Below are 19,330 nucleotides of genomic sequence, written 5' to 3'. Positions count from 1 at the left end.
TGTTCCCAGGAAATCTGAGCCTGGCACTCTCCCTCCCTTTAGTCACCCCTCCACTCCCTTTTTTTGTCATGTCCCCCTGTCCCTGGTTCTCCACCCTCTCTGGCTCTGTTCTGCGCCTGGGGACCACTCTGGGCCAAGATTGCAGATGGGGCAGCTTGTGTCCTCTTGGGCCAGTATAGCCATCGCTCCCCCACTGTCAGCAGGAATCAAGCGTCTTCTCCCTGCCAGGCATTTCTTCCTGGGCTCCCCCCAGCCCCCCAGACAAGCATGACACTTGTGGTGAGGGGGGTAATGGGGACCAGATGGGAAGCTGAGCCTGGGCTGGGGCTTTGTTAGGGGAACATTCCTGGTCACTTAGGCAACGGCCAGCTCGGTAGCATCTGGATTGGCCGAAGGTCCACCCTGATTGGCTGGGGCTGGACGTGGGGAGTTGTGGCAGGTGGGGATGGGCACTTCATGCTGAGACAGGATTACAGAGTCCTGGAGGGTATAATAGTGGCAGAGGGTGAAAACAGCAGGGGTGGGGGGCTCAGAGTCAGACAGCGCTGGTGTCTAGTCCTGGCGCTGGCACTTGCTGGCACTGTAACCTGAGCAAGTCACTGCCCCCTCTGCAAAATGGAGGCCATGATGGTACTTACCTCACAGACGCGTGAGCAAATCAAATAAACAGCAGTGCCAGTGTTCAGAATGCTTTACATGGTTTTAACTCAATGAATTCTCATAGCCACCCGTGAGAATGGTGCTATTACTATCTCTGTTTTACCGATAAACTGAGGCACAAGGTAGTCACGTTACTTGCCAAGTCAGACAGGGAGTAGGAGGCAGAGCTGGGATTTGAACCCAGGCTGCCTGGGTCCCGGGTCCACCATGCTCCTGCTCCTACCTTGTCCTGCCTGTTCGAGCCGTGTGTGACAGTAGCGAGCAAAGCCTATGTCAGCTGGTAATGCTGCATGTTCTCTTTCCTGCTGGCCCCAGAAGCCTGTGCCATTGGTGGCGTGTGGGACCGGCCTGCTGGGCTTATAAACGGGTGGACGGAGGAGTGGACAGACGTTTTGAACATTCCTGCACACTGGGCAGGGGGAGGCGCAGGGGTTGTGACCCTTCGGGCCCTGAGGTCTGGGCAGCCAGCCAGACCCAGCTGTTGCCCTGAGAGGGCCAGGGAGCCCAATTCTGCAAACAGTAGCTCCCATTCCTTGGGTCCCACCTGTGTGCCGCACGCTTTGTCTACATTCTCTTGTTTAATCATTACAATGACCCAGGTTGCCCAAGATCGTCACATGTGTCCCCGGAAGAAGATAGTTTTGAACACAGGTCCAACTGACTGCAAAGCCAGAGCTCTCTCCCATGGGGGCATGGGTTTGGGGGCCCATCTCCTGCTTCCTGGGGGGTAAGCTACAGTCTCCTGTCAAAGAGTTTTTTACAGGATGATTTTGATGATTGTGGGTCGAGGGAGGAGGTCAGAAGAGCCTAATCTAAGATTCTCCTCCTGGTTGGCCCCTTGAGTGACCCCCTCTATTTCTTGAGGCTCATTTCCCTCATTTGTTGAAAGCAGTTTACGATCGGGGGGGCAGAGCCGAGTGCTGGGGGCCAAGATGACCGGAGCTTTGGCTCTTTTAAGACTTCATGGCCTAGTGGGCAGGACAGCCACATACCCAGTGAGCTCTGGTGGAGGGGTGTGCTGAGTGCCGTGGAAGCACAGAGGAAGGAAAATATGCAGGGCTGGTGTCAGGGCGATGGCATGGACACGTGTCCTGTCGGTCAAGCTGCCCTTTCCCCTCCTGCTAACAGAAGCCCTTTCCTTTGGATACTGCCCCTCTCCCACTCCTCGTGGTATAGTTAGATGCCACAGGCTCTTGCCCTGCCTTTTCATAGGGCACAGGAACCAGACCTGGCCAATCAGAATTCTTCCCTGGGACTTTCTAATTCAACATAGAGTGAGAAAAAGAAGGGCCCCCAAACCCGTGCCCCCATGGGAGAGAGCTCTGGCTTTGCAGTCAGTTGGACCTGTGTTCTTTTCTTTAGGGCTCTCGGCTGCCAGGTGGTAGCCTGGGTCCAGTTCTCCAGGCATGAAGGACATCTAAGCTCAGGAAATGAGAACAAAAGTAACACACTCAGAGAAGTGAGGGATGGGATCGGAGGGAGGGGAGAGAACCCAACAGCATCATCAGAACTCCTGGATCTTCTTTTACCTGAGGCCTGATCTTTCCTCCCTTCCAGGCAGCGCAAGTCAGGGCATTTGCTTTGCTACAAAACCCAGTTAGAGCTGGGTTTCTGTCACTTGCCACCCTGAGGATCCTGTCTGAGGAGTCTTCACAAAGGAGGTAGCATTTGAACGAGCAACAGTGAGATTGTGCCAGGCAGAGGGGGCTGGTGCTAAGGTCATGATCTTGACCTGCTGGGCGGGTGGCAGGTGATGGTGTCTGGGAAGATCTTGAAGGGCCTCATGTGCCATGGAGCAGAGCGTGGATGCATTAACTCACTCATTCATTCATTCATCCATTCATCCATCCATTCACTTAATCAGTTCAGCACTCACTGTATCAGGCGCTATTGTAAGCACTTTACAAAGAACTAATTCCATCCTCCTCACAACCCAATGAGGTAGGCAGTATTATTTCACCACTATACAGGTGAGCAAAATGGAGGCACAGAGAGGTTAAGTAACTTGCTCAAGGTCGCATAGCTGGTAAATGATCGAGCTAGGCTTGGAACCCAAGCAGTCTGGCTCTAGAGATTTATTTTCTTAGTGGTCTATTTACTCTAGTGGTTTATTTTCTTAACCACAGAGTGGGAGTGACCACCCCCTGACTCCAGCCCAGTGTTCTTTCCACGTTACGCCATGTCTTAGGGCCCAGTGGAGATGAGACTGCAGTGCCCATGCCTAAGAGGTGACCCCAGAACCCCAGAATCCTAGTGTGGCCTGGGGATGGGGAAGGGAGGATGCTGTGGGTTCTCTCAGAGGAAGTGGGGGTGCTCTCCTGGCCCAGTTCCAGCCCCAGCTGGCATGAGGCGAGGGCCAGGTTCCTGCCAGGCGTCCTGCTGTTTCTGTGAGCTGTGCTAATCTCCAGAAACAGTGAATGATGGGCTCTGGCTGGGTCCAGCTGAGCCCTCTACAGGAGGTAAGTAACTTTAAGAAGCTCTGGCTTCTAGCCGAGGTGCTAGGGAGTTTTAAACCCGGTCTTGGCAGGGAAGGCCCACAAGGGAGAGGTGCTCCGAGCCCGGGCATTGATGCCTGGGGATATCAGCGTCAGTTCCCCAGCTGCAGTTGGCCCCAGGCTCAAGCACCTCTCCTGTACCAAGGGCTTTTCCGTTGTACTTACAGAGGTAGAGACCATTAGTCCTGGTTTACCAGTGACGAGTTTGAGTCTCAGCCAAGGGTAAGTCACTTGCCCAAGGTCACACATCCATTTTCCTAGGTTGATGTCCCTGCCTCTTCGGCCTTGTCCCTGATCTGAGGGATTTCTGGAACACACTCCAGAGCTCCCGCAGGTCTCCTGGCCCTTCCCACAAGATACCTTTTCTGTTCTTATCCCCAATTCCACAGAATAATGAAAGTGCTGCTTTTTTTTAAAGATTTTATTGGGGAAGAGGAACAGGACTTTATTGGGGAACAGTGTGTACTTCCAGGCCTTTTTTCCAAGTCCAGTTTCAGTCTTAGTTGTGGAGGGCGCAGCTCAGCTCCAGATTCAGTTGCTGTTGCTAATTGTAGGGGGCACAGCCCATCATCCCTTGCGGGAGTCGAGGAATCAAACTGGCAACCTTGTGGTTGAGAGCCCGCACTCCAACCAACTGAGCCATCCAAGGAGCTCAGCGGCAGCTCAGCTCAAGGTGCCGTGTTCAATCTTAGTTGCAGGGGGCGCTGCCCACCATCCCTTGAGGGACTCGAGGAGTTGAACCAGCAACCTTGTGGTTGAGAGCCCTCTGGCCCATGTGGGAATTGAACCGGCAGCCTTCGGAGTTAGGAGCATGGAGCTCTAACCGCCTGAGCCACTGGGCCGGCCCCTGAAAGTGCTTTTCCATTCCTCTAGTGGGGGACCCCAGCAGCCCCTACACAAGTGGCCTCTAGGGCAGGGGCTGGGAACTAAGTGTCTGATTGTGTCCCCATATCTGCGCCCTGGTAGGATATATGAGAAAGGAGGCCAGCCTGTCTTAAGAGCCTCGTAAATGCTTGTGAAACTAAGGTTCTGAAGAAGGAGCTACTTCAGCTGGGGGCAAAGGAAACCCCATTTAGGCTGAGCCTCAGAAGGTTAGCCCTTTGAGCAGAGAAGAGAGCAAGGCTCTCCCCATGGAGGAAACAGCATAAGCAAAGGCCCAGAGGTAGAGAAGTGGAGGCGTGCTCCAGGGGATGGATGGGTGGACGGTTCCCACGAGAGCGGGAGGAGCTGGATTATGGCTCCATGCAGGAGTGGGACAGGCAAGTTTCTAGAGGTGACCCATCTGGACCCTTGGCAGGGGGCGGTCCAGAAAGGATGTGATCCCCTGGGATGTTAGGAAAACAGTAAGCCAGGCTCTTCTCTTCTCTCCTGCCCCAGAAATCTACCCCACAGGGTTGCTCCAGGTGGGCTTAGGCTCCCATATGGGAGGAGGTCTCTCCCCTGGGCCTAGCCACCTTCCACAAAGGCTTATCTGCCCCCTCCTAGGTCCTGTCTGTAGCCCAGTGCCCAGGAGCAGCAGCCCCCACGTGGGCACAGCCACCCCAGCTGGTGTGGTCTCTGGCTGGCGAGAGCTTCCACGTCCAGCCCTTGGCTGTTTTCCTCAGTGGTATGACGAACCCCCGGCTCTTTGCTCTAGAACCAGAGTCCCATTCCTGGCAGGGAGAGTGACCAGAATGGCCCCTGGGGTGTGAGGAAGGGTGTCCTGATGCTCTTGAGCCCCTGACACCCTCACATCCATTCCTGTAATGAGGATGTTTGAACTCTGCCTCGACTGCTCTGCGCCAGCCCCTGCACTCGGCACTTTCCACAGTGTCTCATTTGACCCTCCTGACAACCTCCAGGAAGCCACTGCTGTCCTCATTGTATAGAGTGGGTAACAGAGGCTCTCAGAGGTGATGGGACTCACTCGGTGTCACAGTTACTAACCAGCTGAGCCGCATGTGCCTGACTTCAAAAATCTGTCTTCCCGTCCATGGTGTGGAGAGCCTCACGCCAGCCCCTCAGCATTGCTGTGAAGAACAAAAGCAAATTAAAGGAAGTGAGACAACGCTGGGAGTGGGAAGGCGGGGTGGCCAGTGTGCCGTGGCCCTGGCTGGGAAACATGGCCAGGCGTCCTGAGCAGCGTGCAGTCCAGGAGACAGGGCCCCTCAGTTGTCCTATGCCCAAGTTGGCTGAGTCTTCACCACCGAGCCCCTCGCATTCGTGGCAGAGGCATGCCAGGCTCTGGAAGGAGCACTGGGCCGAGAGTCCGGAGGCCTGGCTTCTGGTCCTGGCTGGGCCCCTGGTTCAGCTTACTTAGGGGACTTCCTGTCTCTGGGCTTCAGTGAATTCATCTGTAAAATGGGGGGGAGGGGAGTCCCTTTGTCTCTCTCTCCTCCAACCACACTGCCCTGCTTCCTGCTCCTTCACCACGGCGCTTGGTCCCACCTCTGCTGCTTTGCTCTCGCTGTTCCCTCTGCCTGAAGTGCCCTTGTAAGCTGACACCTTGTCATTCTGGTTTCACTGTACCTGGCCCCTGCTCACAGAGGCCTTCCTCAGCTCCTCGCCAGGCGTTCTCTACCACTCCGCCTTGTTCTATGTACTTTCTGGTAACACAGATCCCTCTTCAGTAAGACAGGCAGGGTCCTGGGTAGGCTTAGGAACTCCAGACTCAAATTGCCTGAGTTCAAATTCAAAACTCTACCACTCAGAGCTGGATAATCTTGGCTGTAACCTCTCTGTGCCTCAGTTTCCTCACCCATAAAATGGGATCAATAATAATACATGTTGTTTTTGTAAGGATTAAATGCGAAATGCATTACAAAGCACTTAGTGTAGTGCTCAGCGCACAGTAGATGTGAGATGTTATTATTATTATAACGCTTAGCAACGTTGTTTATTGTCTGTCTCCCCTATTAAAATTCAAGCTCCTGGGAGCAAGGACTTTGTCTTGTTCAAGGATGCATATCAATCATGGAACTCATTTCCTGGCACATAGTCAGTACCTAATAAATATTCGCTGAATGAATGAATGGACAGATGAGCAATGACATTCCTGGCTTCTAAGAGGCTCTATATGGCTGGATATGGAGGCTACGAGATGCTGGGAAGATGAATCTGGGCCGGCCGCTGGCTCAGGACCCAGCCAGCCCTCTGGGCTCCCAGCAGCCCCCTCGACGGACCCCTTTCTGGGCTGCCCTGATGGGGGTCCACACCCTGCAGGAAAGAGGAGTCTCTTCGGAGATCAAGGTGGCTCCCTGTCCCAGCCACTCTGACCTGTGACAGCAGTGTCTGATGCGGTTTCCCAGATCAAATTCCAGCAGCCAGGCATGGGGGCTAACGTAGATTTTTCCCTGTGCTCAGCAGCCCTCCCTCCCGAACCCGCAGAGTTGGGCCCTGCCTGCTTTATCTTTACCACCACCCAACTCTGCCCCCCATTTTCAAAAGCTACTCTCACAAACATGCCCCCCAACTGCCCTTCCCACCACTGCCATGCCTTCCTCCTCTTCCAGAAGAATTCAGGTGGCACTGCTGGCTCACCAGTTCTCCTGCAGGCCTTCCCTTGGCCCCTGGGACTCTGAGTACCCCTGAGGACATCAGTTTATGTGCCCAGTCCTGAGAGGCATGGAAAGACTGAAAAGCTGGGGACATTTGCTGGAGGCCCACAGTTGGCGAGGGCCAGAGTTCGGATTCAAACCAGGTTTTACTGTTTGCTGCTTCTACCTTCATTCATCCACTCAGCTCATGTTTACTGAGGACCTACTCTGTGTCAGGTGCTACCCTGATGGGGGACTCAGAAGTTAGCCCAGCTTTATAGCCAGCATGTACACACACCAGTGCTGTCCAAGAGAACTTTCTGTGATAGTGGCAACTTTCTAGATCTGTAGATCTGTACTGTCCATTAACCATGTATGGCTCTTGAGCACTTGAAATATGGCTGGGGCAAATGAGGAATTTAATTTTTTAATTTTAATTGTATTTAATTTTCATTGGAATAGCCCCATGTAGCTAATGGCTAGTGTTGGACGTCACGGATCTGTACAGTTCTTTGAAGGTGAATCATTCACCACCTTAGACTGCAGGTCTCCAACTCCAACGTGAGCAGGGGCGCTGGGGTGACTTCCCAGGGGCACCTATTAGGTTGTGTCTTCTTGCACAATTATCAGTGTATTAAACTTACAGGCATTTCCTTCACACACCCACAAAAAGAGTCACTGTTTTCATTGAAACGTGAGACCCTCCTGACCTCTGTTTTTGTTTTTCACTTTTTGTTTTTCCCCTTATGGAGGTGTAACTTACATAGAATAAAATGCACAGGCCAGAAACAAGCAGTTCAGTGAGTTTTGACGAACACAGACACTGTGTAACCACAGTGGAATCGAGACTGAGGACATTTCCAGAACATTTCCATTCTCCCAGAAAGTTCCCTCAGGCCCCTTTCCAGTAAGTCCTGTGCTGAGATGCAACTGCTGTTTGGATGTCTGTCACCATATATTAGTTGTGCTGAGTTTGAAGCCTCACATCAATCATTCTCCCACTTTTGACTGAGACAAGGCTACAGGAAATATTTCTCTTTTCTCTTTGTTATGAGAAACAGAGCACCCGCCTGATGAAAAGTGGCAGCTGACCCTGGGCCACAGTGAGGAGACAAGGAGGAGTGGGGGTGGGGCAGGGTGGCTGGGGTGCCCTGGGGACTTGAGGCCCGTCCAGAGGGGGGCAGCCACCTTTTAGCTCCAACCGGCTATTGCCAAATCATTTTTTATTTTTTTTTGAAGGAAAGCTCAAAATACTGATTTTGTGTAAAATGTTCTAAATGTGAGCATTTCAAAACCTTTTACAGTACTGCAGGCCAGATAATTCATATCTGGAAGCCAGACTTGAGTTGTGGACTGCCAGTTTGCGAGTTCTGCCTTGGGCCAAACACAGTGTTACTAATCGTAATAGCTGATGTTTGTTGAGTAGTTCCTTTGTTTCAGGTCCTATTCTAAGTGCTCAGTGTTATTAAATCATCTAATCCTCCTAACAGTTTATTAATAATCCATTTTACAGATGAGTAAACTGAGCTATCGAGAGGGATTAAGTGACTTGCCCAAGGTTATAGAGTGAGTACTTGGCTAGGATTTGAACCCTGACAATCTGGTTCTCAAGTCCGTGCTCCTAACCGCTGTATACACTCCCTGTGGAGAGAGGGGATAAGGCTGCCAGGGATGGTTGTGCCATTTGGGGTGCAGCTTTGCCAGCTACCACCCTGAACAAGCAATGAGAGAGTACCTGGGCCCCACCCGCTTGGACTGCCCCGGTATAGGCAGTTTTCATGTCCAGGCACCTTGGCTGTCAGTTGGTCGAGCCCCAAGTTTAGGAAGAGCTGGGAAAGCAGCCAGGGCTGGGGTGCGGTGGGGGGAGAAGGAAGCCTGACTGCTGCTTGATGAGGGTGTCAGGGAGCATTGGGCAAGTGGGGGCAGAAGTAGCAGGAATCTGGCAGGGGGAGAGCCCAGGCCCAGGAGGATGGCATGGTAGAGAAGAGTCAGCCTGCAGGGCCCAGGGCAGCCTAGGCTGCCGCTGCCAGCGGTGCTGGTGGCTGGGGCATCCCCACCCCACTGGTGCTTCGTCCAGACAGGCCTATCACTTGGGGACTGTTGGGTAGGGAAAGATAAGAATCACCTGGCAAAACAAGACTGCCTTTCCATCATCCCCTCCCACCTTGGGCATAAGGGGGGCACGAGGGGAAACTGAGGCCCAGACAGGACCCAAGCCTGGATATCTGGCGCCCACTCCTCCAGTGCTCTTTCTCTTCATCTGATTGCATTCCTCAGGACTAGGAGTTGTGGGGAAAGAGGGTCTGTGGTCCCGGGCAGGGAAATGTTCCAGAGTCTGGCAGGGAGAGGCCAGACCCTCCCCTCCGGCCCTTATCCAATCTGTGTCACCTTGCCAGGCTCTGGTAGGAAGTAAGTACTAAATAAGCATTTGCCATTATTGTTTGTTTCCCAGTTTGATCTTTGCACCCACTTTTGAGATACGTACTCTTATTATCACACATTTTGCCAGTGAGGAGGCCTAGCCTCAGAGAGGCAGACTCGTCACCAGGAAGCTGTTGGCAGGTTTAAATGAGTGACATCTGTAAAGTGCTTAGCACTGTTCTGGTGCACAGCAAAGGGTTATCTGTGGGCCAGAGGAGGGATAAGATGACAGGACTGGGCAAGGAGGACTTCCTGGAGGAGGTAACATGAGGCTCGGCTCTGGGGGGCTCAGCCACTCAGGCTGCTGGTTCCCCCAGGGTCAAGGTTGTTTCCTGAGTAAGACCCAATGCCAGCTGGGCCTCCCCACTCTGAGGATGCCACCTCCTGCCAGTACACCAAATAACGTGGGCTGATCCCCGAGGGCCCTTACAAGCCTTCCAGTAGGCTCCACCCCAGGGGAGCCCTCCTGACCTGGCCCCAGATCCTGTGTATTGCTGAGGGGCAGCCTGGCCTTGGGGTGGTCATGTCACCACTCTGAGCTTCAGTTTCCTCATCTGTCATGGGGACGGTTCTACCTACCATGTAGGATTGTGGCGAAGGCCTGGCATATGATAAGGGCTCAGTAAACAGGCATCACAGAACCTCTAGGAAACAGCTATTGGATTAAATTGGCCTCTGAACAATAAAAGGTCAGACATATCCCCAATCTAGTCCAGGAACGCTTGAGCCACACTTTAGCACAGAACCGAAAAAATCCCAACTACTATGTTTGAACCAACATGTGTTGGAGGGTCAGGAGGAGCCAGCCACTCACCCCTCTTCAGCTACGTCTGCACTAGACGAGAGCACGAGGGAGTAAGTGTGCTTTCAGTTATTGTTCCCCCAAACCCAAGAGCAGCAAACACTTACTGAGCACTTACTGTGTGCCAGGCACTCTGCTAAGCCCTGTATGCCATTCCTTTACACAGGAGGAAACAGGCTTGATAACTAAACCCTGGGCACTCAGCCAGGACACAGTGGAGTTGAGACTTGAACCTACAGAGTCTGGTTCCAAACTCTGCTCTGAGGAAGGGAAAATAATCTACCAGAAATAATCGAAAATATTAGTTTCACAGCTGCAAAGCCTGTACATGCATGTGACTCAGTTTTGTCCTGATGTTACCAGATGAGAATGGTGTAATCGTCCATCCCCATCTTACAGTGGAGGACAGTGAGGCCTGGAGAGGTGACAGAGAGGTGACATGACCTGCCAGAGACCCTGGGGCTGGTCTGGGATTGTGGGACCATCTGCCTGAGACTCCCAAGTCCAGTGCTCTTCCTTCTGCTGCCTCTTGGGGAGACAGTTGTTTAGCTTGAATGGTGACAGCCAGACCCCAGTGAACTTGACCATGGGCATGACCCAGCCTGTCCCATAGCCCCCATGGGCCGACCCCACTGGACGAGCACCATCCCAGCCAGCCCCCATTTCCTGCATCAGCTTCACGTTGGATCGCAGAACTTTAGAGCCGTTAGTTCTGAGAGAAATGTAGACAAGTGATTTTCAAACTCTTCCTAAGAACCCCTAAGGGAACCAGGTTCAGAGTTAGGATACGGGGTCATTGAATGCATAAATGGCAGCCCCACTTATATTTCTTTTGTACTTGGGTTGCCATGTTCAGTTTTTAAAACAAAGGGATATATGGGATTAAAGACATACATGCTTGTGAACCATTATCGAATCCAGCAACAGCCTCTCCATTTTACAGACAGAAAAGCTGATTTCAAAGCCCATGCTTTCCCCAGTAATGATAATAATATTCAGACCTTGTTCTAAATTTTTAAATTAATTTAACTCTCACGACCCTACGCGTGCGAGCCACACTTGTCTCCGTTTTACAAATGAAGACACTGAGGCTCAGATGGGAAAGTGCCTTGGCCAGAGATTAGAATCCAAGGAGCCGATGCCCAGAGATTACAATCCAAGGAGCCGATGCCCAGAGATTAGAATCCAAGGAGCCGAGGCCCAGAGATTACAATCCAAGGAGCCGATGCCCAGAGATTACAATCCAAGGAGCCGATGCCCAGAGATTAGAATCCAAGGAGCCGAGGCCCAGAGATTAGAATCCAAGGAGCCGATGCCCAGAGATTACAATCCAAGGAGCCGAGGCCCAGAGATTACAATCCAAGGAGCCGATGCCCAGAGATTACAATCCAAGGAGCCGAGGCCCAGAGATTACAATCCAAGGAGCCGAGGCCCAGAGATTACAATCCAAGGAGCCGAGGCCCAGAGATTAGAATCCAAGGAGCCGATGCCCAGAGATTACAATCCAAGGAGCCGATGCCCAGAGATTAGAATCCAAGGAGCCGAGGCCCAGAGATTAGAATCCAAGGAGCCGATGCCCAGAGATTACAATCCAAGGAGCGGATGCCCAGAGATTACAATCCAAGGAGCCGATGCCCAGAGATTACAATCCAAGGGGCCGAGGCCCAGAGATTACAATCCAAGGGGCCGATGCCCAGAGATTACAATCCAAGGAGCCGATGCCCAGAGATTAGAATCCAAGGAGCCGATGCCCAGAGATTAGAATCCAAGGAGCGGATGCCCAGAGATTACAATCCAAGGAGCGGATGCCCAGAGATTACAATCCAAGGAGCGGATGCCCAGAGATTACAATCCAAGGAGCCGAGGCCCAGAGATTACAATCCAAGGGGCTGATGCCCAGAGATTACAATCCAAGGAGCCGAGGCCCAGAGATTAGAATCCAAGGAGCCGAGGCCCAGAGATTAGGATCCAAGGAGCCGAGGCCCAGAGATTAGAATCCAAGGGGCCGAGCTCCCAAGTCCACACCGCCAGCCACTATTAGCCTGACAGCCACACCTTCTCTTTGTTTTCTGGAAAGGGGAAGTCACTTGCTGAGGGGTAGGTAGGGTAAGGCAGTGTCACAACTGGGACCAGAATATGGCTCTCCTGCCTTCCTGCCCAAGCCTTAATTACCTCCTACTGTCCAGACACCTCCTGGGCTGGAGGGGGAGATGGGTAGACCTGTGTGAATCCTGGCTGCATGGCCTTGGACAAGTGAATGGACCTCTCTGAGCCTCCTTCCTCACCTTAGGAAAAGGATTATGGGGCCCACATCATGAAGTTATTCTGAAAGTTAAACAGGATTGTCCATATGAGTTAGTGGGCACGGGGCCTGGCATGAACGACGAGGGCCTCAGATACCCTCAGTTCCTGGATCCAAGGAATCTCCAAATCTTCCTGCCCAACCTGCTTCCTCCTCCCTCTTTTCAGCCCTCACCTGACCCTGTGTAACACAAATACTAATTACAACCATTTTCATGAGCTGCTTCCTGCCTGAGCCTAATTACTGGGCAGCTCTGTCATCATTGTCATAAATGTCATTAGTGAGACAGATTAACTCTGTCCTAAGTTTTATGTGATTAGATCAGCAAATTGTTTGGCGCACTCGGTCTCAGCTTAGTACTTACCCAGCCTGGTCGTCCTGCACAGCTGAGGGCCAGCTGCAGGTTTCTGGTCTGTCTCGAAATTGGTGCTCAGAGAAGATCAGAGTAGACAACTCAGGTCGTTTAACCTGGCCGGGAGGCAGTGCCTGAGGTGATAAGAATGGAGCAGGTTGGGGCTGCCATCTTATTTTTTTGTAATGGCAAAACCACAAGTTTGTGGGATAGATGTACCTGGGTTCCCATCCAGGCTTTGTTATTTACCAGATGTACGACTTTGGACAAGTTACCAACCCTCCCTGTATTACAGTTGTTTTACACTATGCAATGGGGAAGAGTCAAGGAGATGAATGTGCCAACAAGTCCCCAGCCTGGCCCCTGGCATGTCATAGGTCCTCCCAGTTTCTCCTTCCCTTCCTGTCTCCATCATTCTTAGTGTGACAGGAAGAATCAGCCCCTTCTGAACCCACCACCCCACACGCTAACATTTACTCAGGGCTGCTTCTCTCTGAGGCACTGGGCTGAGAACTTTGTGTGTCTTATTTAAGCTGTATAAAGACGCTATGGAGTAGGTACCATTGTCATCTTCACTTGATAGATGAGAAAACCAGAGCACAGAATGGAAGTGGAAGGACTTTGTCCAGGTCACACAGCTGCACTTGCCTGCGGTCCCTCTGTTGGGATGGGATGCTAGACGGCCGTGCAGGGTGCTGCTGGGGGAGCAAGGAGGAAGTGTCACAGCAAAGTCCCAGAAGGCTGCTTGGAGGAAGGTGCATCTGAGCTGAAGGTTTGGGGGGGGTGGGGGGGCAGGAGGAGGAGAAAGGCCGCACAGGCAGAGGGCAGTGGATATGCAAAGGCCTGGAAGCAGGAAGCATGTTACGATTTTACTGAGGTTTGAGCATGTGAGGGAGGAGTGGTGAGAGAGAGGCTGGAGAGGGGCCAAGGAGCCAGATTCGGGGGTTGGAAGGAGGGAGTTGAAAGCCAGGCCAAGGCTCATGCTTTCTTCCGCCAGTTCCAAGGAGCCAGCGTTTGAAGAAGGAAAGTGACTGGATCATATCAATTAGTTTAGAAGGCTCTGCTTGGAGCCAGCCGGAGATGAGGGACTGGGAGGGGTGCTAATTGGAGATCACGGGGGTCAGTCAGCAGGCTAATCAGGGAAGGCTTCTGGGGGAAGGGGCGGAGTCAAGCGGCCTGGACAGAAGGGCAGAGATGACAGATGGAGGCTGATAGGCGGGTGGGGTGGAGAGAGGTGTGGTGGGATCTGTGCATGGGGCTCGGGGGTCAATGGGGTGATGAGTGGCCTGTGTCAGGGAGGAAGGGAGAGTGCTGGCCAGGTTTGGGGCTTGGGTGTGGGATGGTCTGCTGAGGCTGTCAGTTGGCAGCACTAGGTAAGACTTTCAACAGTGATAAATCCCCAGGCAAGTGAGTCAACACCAGGCCAAGTGGGTGAGTGTTTTCCAGCTCACTGCATGTGTGGGCGAGTCTCCCACTGCCCGCACATTGAGGGAGCCCAGCCTGGGACTCTGGTCCAGACCAGGGTCATTGACTCATTGGCTGGCAGGGCTGACACCTTCTCTGATGAAGAGCTTAGCAGCCTTGACCTCCCACGTGTGCGTGCACTGTACCCTTGGCCTTCCGTTTTCTCCCTGAGTCTCACCTTTAGGTTTCCCCTCCCCCGAACTCCTGGCCACCTTCCCCCTTTCCATGTTCAGGCCTCCAGCTCCATCTGACTTCTTGGTGACACAAAGTGGAGTTTCCCTCCCCACCCACCTCCACCCCCAGCCCCAGTCATATCGCTTCCAATTTCCCACATCCCAAATGGGGCGACCTATTTTCTCCAAAGGACTGAAGGAGGTCGGCCTAGAGAGCCAGGCCCAAGATGGCACAAGAAAAGAGGAAGGGCCCTGAGAGGGTCTGGAAGATCTGGGGTTGAACCCCCCTCTGCCGCTAACTGGCATGCTGCCTCCTTTCTTGGGCTTTAGTCTCTGCATCTGTAAAATGGGGATCCCAAGGCTTATCCCACCGGGTGATGGTGTTTCTCAGACTTGTTGTTTTCGATGACCCTGAGAAGTACTAGGCAGGTATTTGTAGAATGTCCCTCAATGGGGATTTGTCTGATGTTTTTCTTATGATTAGGCGGGGGCAATGTGCTTTTAGGAGACAAGACCCAGAAGTAAAGGACCATTTATATCACATCGTTTCATGAGTGCATACTCGCTATTGGTAAGTCATGTTGGACTTATCACTGTTGATGTTAACCTTGATCACCTGGGAAGGTGGTGGTTTTTGCCCTGAGTACAGCAGCAAGGCTAGATTAAATGCCAAATGTTGGCTGAACTAAGGCCAAGATTAGGAAATATGGACAAGGGCGGAAGCAAATGGAAAAATATAAAGGAAAAATGTGAAAATCAGGTATGAGGTGGGTGTTGCAGCGTGTCCATCAGGTACTAGTTCACTTGGGAATGGGATGTTATATGCCAGGAAGTTCATGTTTCAGCTCACAACGACCCTTTTTACAGATGAGGAAACTGAAGCCCGCAAGGGGAAATGACATGGTCACATGAACCAGGGAAGCTGGGGTCGGGCTCAGGTCTGTCTTTACTGCCTCAGTCTCCCAGTGTTGAATAAATACCATGAAGCTGTGTTCCCAGCAGAGTGCAGCAGGGAAGGGGTTGTTCCTAATTTACTGTATTCGTGATGGGTGATGACTAAAACACATTCAATAAAACGATATGCAGTAGAAATAGAAAATAAGGATCAGAGAAAATATAAGGTCTGACAATTAAGTTTGCGAACTTAATTGTCCGACCTCATACAATGGAAAATGTGGACAAGGAAAAAGCCCATGGGTGAGTTTCTGATTTGGCTATGAGCTTCCTGGCAGCCAAGGAAAAAAGTGATGTGGGCTGATTCCTATGATTCCTGTTACCAAAAAGCAAAGAAGCAGTTCACTCAGGAACTTTGTGGTAAATTTAAAAAGAAACGAATTACATGGAAATTTCACATGTAAAAGACACTGAGCAACGTAATGGACAATGTAATAGTAGCAATAGATGTCACGTGGTGTCATCTTCAGGAGTGATGGCCATATTTTTACTATCTTGCCCAAAGCCACAGTTGTCCTATTTGAATTTTACTTGATTGTCATCAAGCAACCAAACTCTACCATTTCTTTGTGGAAGTCACAGGTGCCTAATGCCCCAGTGAAAAGCTGGGATACAAATTAACCAGTTACCAGGTTCTGTGCTGGACACAGGCGTGGAGGGCAAAAAGATGACTGTTGTCCCCCCCCTCCTACCTCCACCTCCTCTCCATCCCAGGGATAAAGATGCCTAGATTAAGGCCTGAATGTAATACAGGTGCTACACCAGGGGCCCACCAGCAGGAAGGGCATAATTCCTCTGACTGGGGAGGACAGGGGGGCTTCTTGGAGGAGGAGGTAGGTCAGAGATAGAAAGCAATAGTTGCAGTAGAAAGCTCACAGTCCTGAAAGAGAGGATATCAGCTGCAGGTTCCTTGAGGTTGGGGACCGAGTCCTATGCAGGGCAGCCCCCTCAGCTGGCAGCACAGGACTCGGTGAACTCCTGTTGCGTGCTCAACACCTGCAGAGATAGATCTGGGGTCAGGGTGATGGCCACACCCCTGGATTTTGTTCTTTAGGCAGTGGGGATCAATTGAAAGTTTTTGAGCCTGTGCTTTATGAGAAACTATTGTATAAATAACTGCTAACACTTGCTGTGTGCCCAGCACTGTTATAAGTACTTTATATTAACTCAGTTAAGTATCACAACGGTCCTATGAAGGAGGTGTTATTATTATCATCTCCATTTTGTAGATGAGACAGCTGAGGCACAGAGAGACTGAGTCACTTGCCCAAGGTCACACAGCTGGGAAGTGGCAGAGTGGGGATCTGAACTAAGGTTTGAATCTAGAGCTTTTACCTACTATATCATTGTATCCATTAAATGTAAGTATTTAACATGTAACATGAGTGGTTATTAGATAACACACAAAGACTTAACAGCTAATTAATTAATGGCACTGGAGAGGCAGGAATTGACAGGGCCATTGGCCACAAAGGTCTGCATCCCTAAGGAGCTGAGGCTTAGAAATCAACCATGAAAACAGATTGCGGGTGTGGCCAAGAAGTCCCAGGCCTATGAATTTCACTTCTCCAAAATTCTTTGAAGATCCCCTGCCTTGGGCAAACCAACCACAAGAAGCATCTGAGTAACTAACTCAAGACAAATAGGATCATGCCCAGGTGCCACTGGCCAGAGGCCTTCGTTGTCAGAGCCACGTGAGCGTTAATATTTCTCAGTTCTGTTCACCCCAGGCCTTTGATTTCCACAGGGTGGTGTTTCCAGAGCTGGCACCATCACACCCTCATCTGACTTTCACCACCTTCTCTGTGCAGCTGGAGGACGAGCTGTGGTTCCTCCGGTTTTGGTCTCTGCTAAGCCCTTCTCATTAACACCAGGCCCACATTTCTCCTCCACGGCTCTGTGGGGTGGGGCAGGAGAGGAATGAGTAGATCAAGGCAGAGGCTCCTCACAAAACAGTGGTTGTCCCGCTTTCCTTGAAGCTCGTGGCCAGCTGTGGCCCCCACAGCCACAAATGAGGCAATTAGGGAGATCAGTCGCTGGCCACCCTGCCACCTCAGAGTCCCCAGACTCCACAAGGTCCCCACATAAAAAAGCAGCTCCCCCTTCCTCAGTGATCATGGGACCAGGAGGCAGGACCCAGGTTCTAGGCCCAGTTCTGCCACTTACTAGCTGTATGGCTGGGGTTCTCTGATGGCAGCATCATGAGGTCATTAGGCAAGGAATCACATCTCAGCTCCCTTGCTCTCTAGCCAGCTCACCTGGGGGGGCAAGGGAGGCGAGTCCTCCCTCCTCCCTAATCCTCAGTCTTCTCATCTGTAAAGTGGACGTGCTGATTCCCGCCTCACAGGGCATCGTGGGGTCAGGAGAGATACATTTGGTTCAAGCAGCACATAGTAGGTGTTGGGTCTTCCCCCCACTCCCCTCCACTTGTGTAAAATGGAAGTGATACCTGCTGAGGCTGAGGCTCTAGGTGGGTGGGGATCCAACTAGCCGGTGAATGGAAGGCCCCGCCCCAGCTGTGGGCGGGTACAAAGATAGGGCTGCCATTGTTGTTGCAATGTCACTCACCTGCTGGGCCTACCCTGTCCGTGCTCCCACCTAGTGAGCGGAGCCGGTTAAGCCATTCGCACACCTGAGGTGGGTTCAGTTTCATTTCGGCCCGACGGCAGGCATTTCGGGAAGGGCCCCTCATCTTTTGTGCGCTGAAAAATAAAAGCGCTCCATCTCAGCGGACTTCTGCTTGGGAGGTATGTAGGCTTCCCTCCTCATCCGCCCACAGATAGGCTGCAGTGGGCCTGACCCCGCCTCCCCCGCCTCCCCCGCCTCCCCCGCCATGGGCTTCCAGCCAGAGGAGACCCAGCCCCTGCCTGCAGGGCTCTCCCCTCTAGAGTTCTGTGTGCTTCCGTAGAAGGAAGCATGGGGTTGGGGGCTGTGTGGGGGAAGCACAGAGCAAGGGACCAGACGCCACCTAGGGTCAGGGGAAGATGGTCAGGAGAGCTTCCCAGAAGGGGTGACTTCTGAAATGAGAGGAGGAGGAACCACTGCTTCACTGCACCTGGGCAAGTTACTTCCCCGAGCCTCAGTTTCAGGTTCTGTGAAAGGGTCCAGTCATACCTGCTTCAGAGGGAAGGGCAGGAGGCTTAAATGAGCTGATGGGTGTAAAAGAACTTACAAATAATACCTCACACTCCTCCTAGGTGTCTAAGAAATAGGACCTGCTGTGCCAGGCTGGGGAGATGCTTCTTTGTCAAGGGTCTTTTTCTTGGGTGGTTGACACCTGTTACTTAGTATAACCAAGTGTCTTGGTTTCAGAAAAAGCCCAGCTGTAACCTAGCTTGAAGTGAAGAGGCCTGGGAGCCCTTTCTCTCTCGGGTGGGTAATGGGAACTCCACCCAGTGGGAGGGAGGCAGAAGACTCCAGAATTAAAATTCTGGCCATAGTTCTCTGCCTCCCGGGAGACCTGTGCCCCTTACACCTTTGTCCTAGGGCATTACAAAGCTAGATGCACAAGGATTTAAAGGTACTGCCCCAGAGTAATTGTCACTTCCCTCCACTTGTTCCACCATTCATTTTACCTGTCTTTTGAGCATCTATAGTATGCTAAGTGATGGGCATTCTCTGTGCCAGACAAGGTCCCATCCCTGATAAAGCTCACAATTCGGGGGCCGAGGGGGTGGGCAGAGAGTAGGTAAATGTAAAAGCAAAAAAATATAACAACTGCAGTAAATACTATAAAGGGAAAAATGGGGTGCTGTAATAGAGAATTTGAGGGGTTACTGGGGTAGTCAGGACATTTGAAGAGATGACATTTAAGCTGAGATCGGAAGCAGACGCTGGCCATGGGAAGAGTAGAGATAAGAGAAGTATGTTCCAGATAGAACAGCACTATAAAGGTCTGGGGGGTGGGGAGGAGAAACTTGTAGAATCTGAGGAACAGAGTGAGGGCCAAACAAGTTGGTGTCTAAGTGAGTGGGGGGGGGCACAAGATGAGGATCAGGATGGGCAGGGGCAATGGGGGACTGGTAAAGGGACTGTCCCTGTAGAGGTTTTAAGCAAGGGAGCAGCAAGATCAGAATTTCCTTTTTCAAGGCTCACTGTGGCTGCTGAGAACGCTAAGAGGGCAGGAGTGGAAGCCAGGAGCTGTCCCTGTGGCTGTGACCCTGGAAAGTCACCTCTCCTCTCTGAGTCTGTT

The 19,330-nt window shown here is 51.9% G+C and overlaps 1 protein-coding gene across 2 annotated transcripts in view; it reads left to right on the top strand.

Annotated features, from left to right (window-relative positions):
* Positions 1-19,330, top strand: part of ECE1 (endothelin converting enzyme 1) — a 97,024-nt gene that overhangs the window by 26,337 nt on the left and 51,357 nt on the right. Inside the window, exon 1 of one of the 2 annotated variants that reach the window (XM_088790406.1) lies at positions 17,865-17,885. The exons of the other annotated variant lie outside the window; for it this stretch is intronic. The gene's annotated coding sequence lies outside the window, so the exon portion shown is untranslated. Of the gene's footprint in view, positions 1-17,864; positions 17,886-19,330 lie in introns of those variants that run through there. 2 annotated transcript variants of the gene reach the window in all.

Source organism: Rhinolophus sinicus, chromosome 14 (genome assembly GCF_057876585.1).
Source record: "Rhinolophus sinicus isolate RSI-liver-muscle chromosome 14, RSI-T2T, whole genome shotgun sequence".
Taxonomy (NCBI): Eukaryota; Metazoa; Chordata; class Mammalia; order Chiroptera; family Rhinolophidae; genus Rhinolophus; species Rhinolophus sinicus.
The sequence above is the reverse complement of the archived record's forward strand: the minus strand, read 5'-3'. Positions and strand labels throughout refer to the sequence as shown.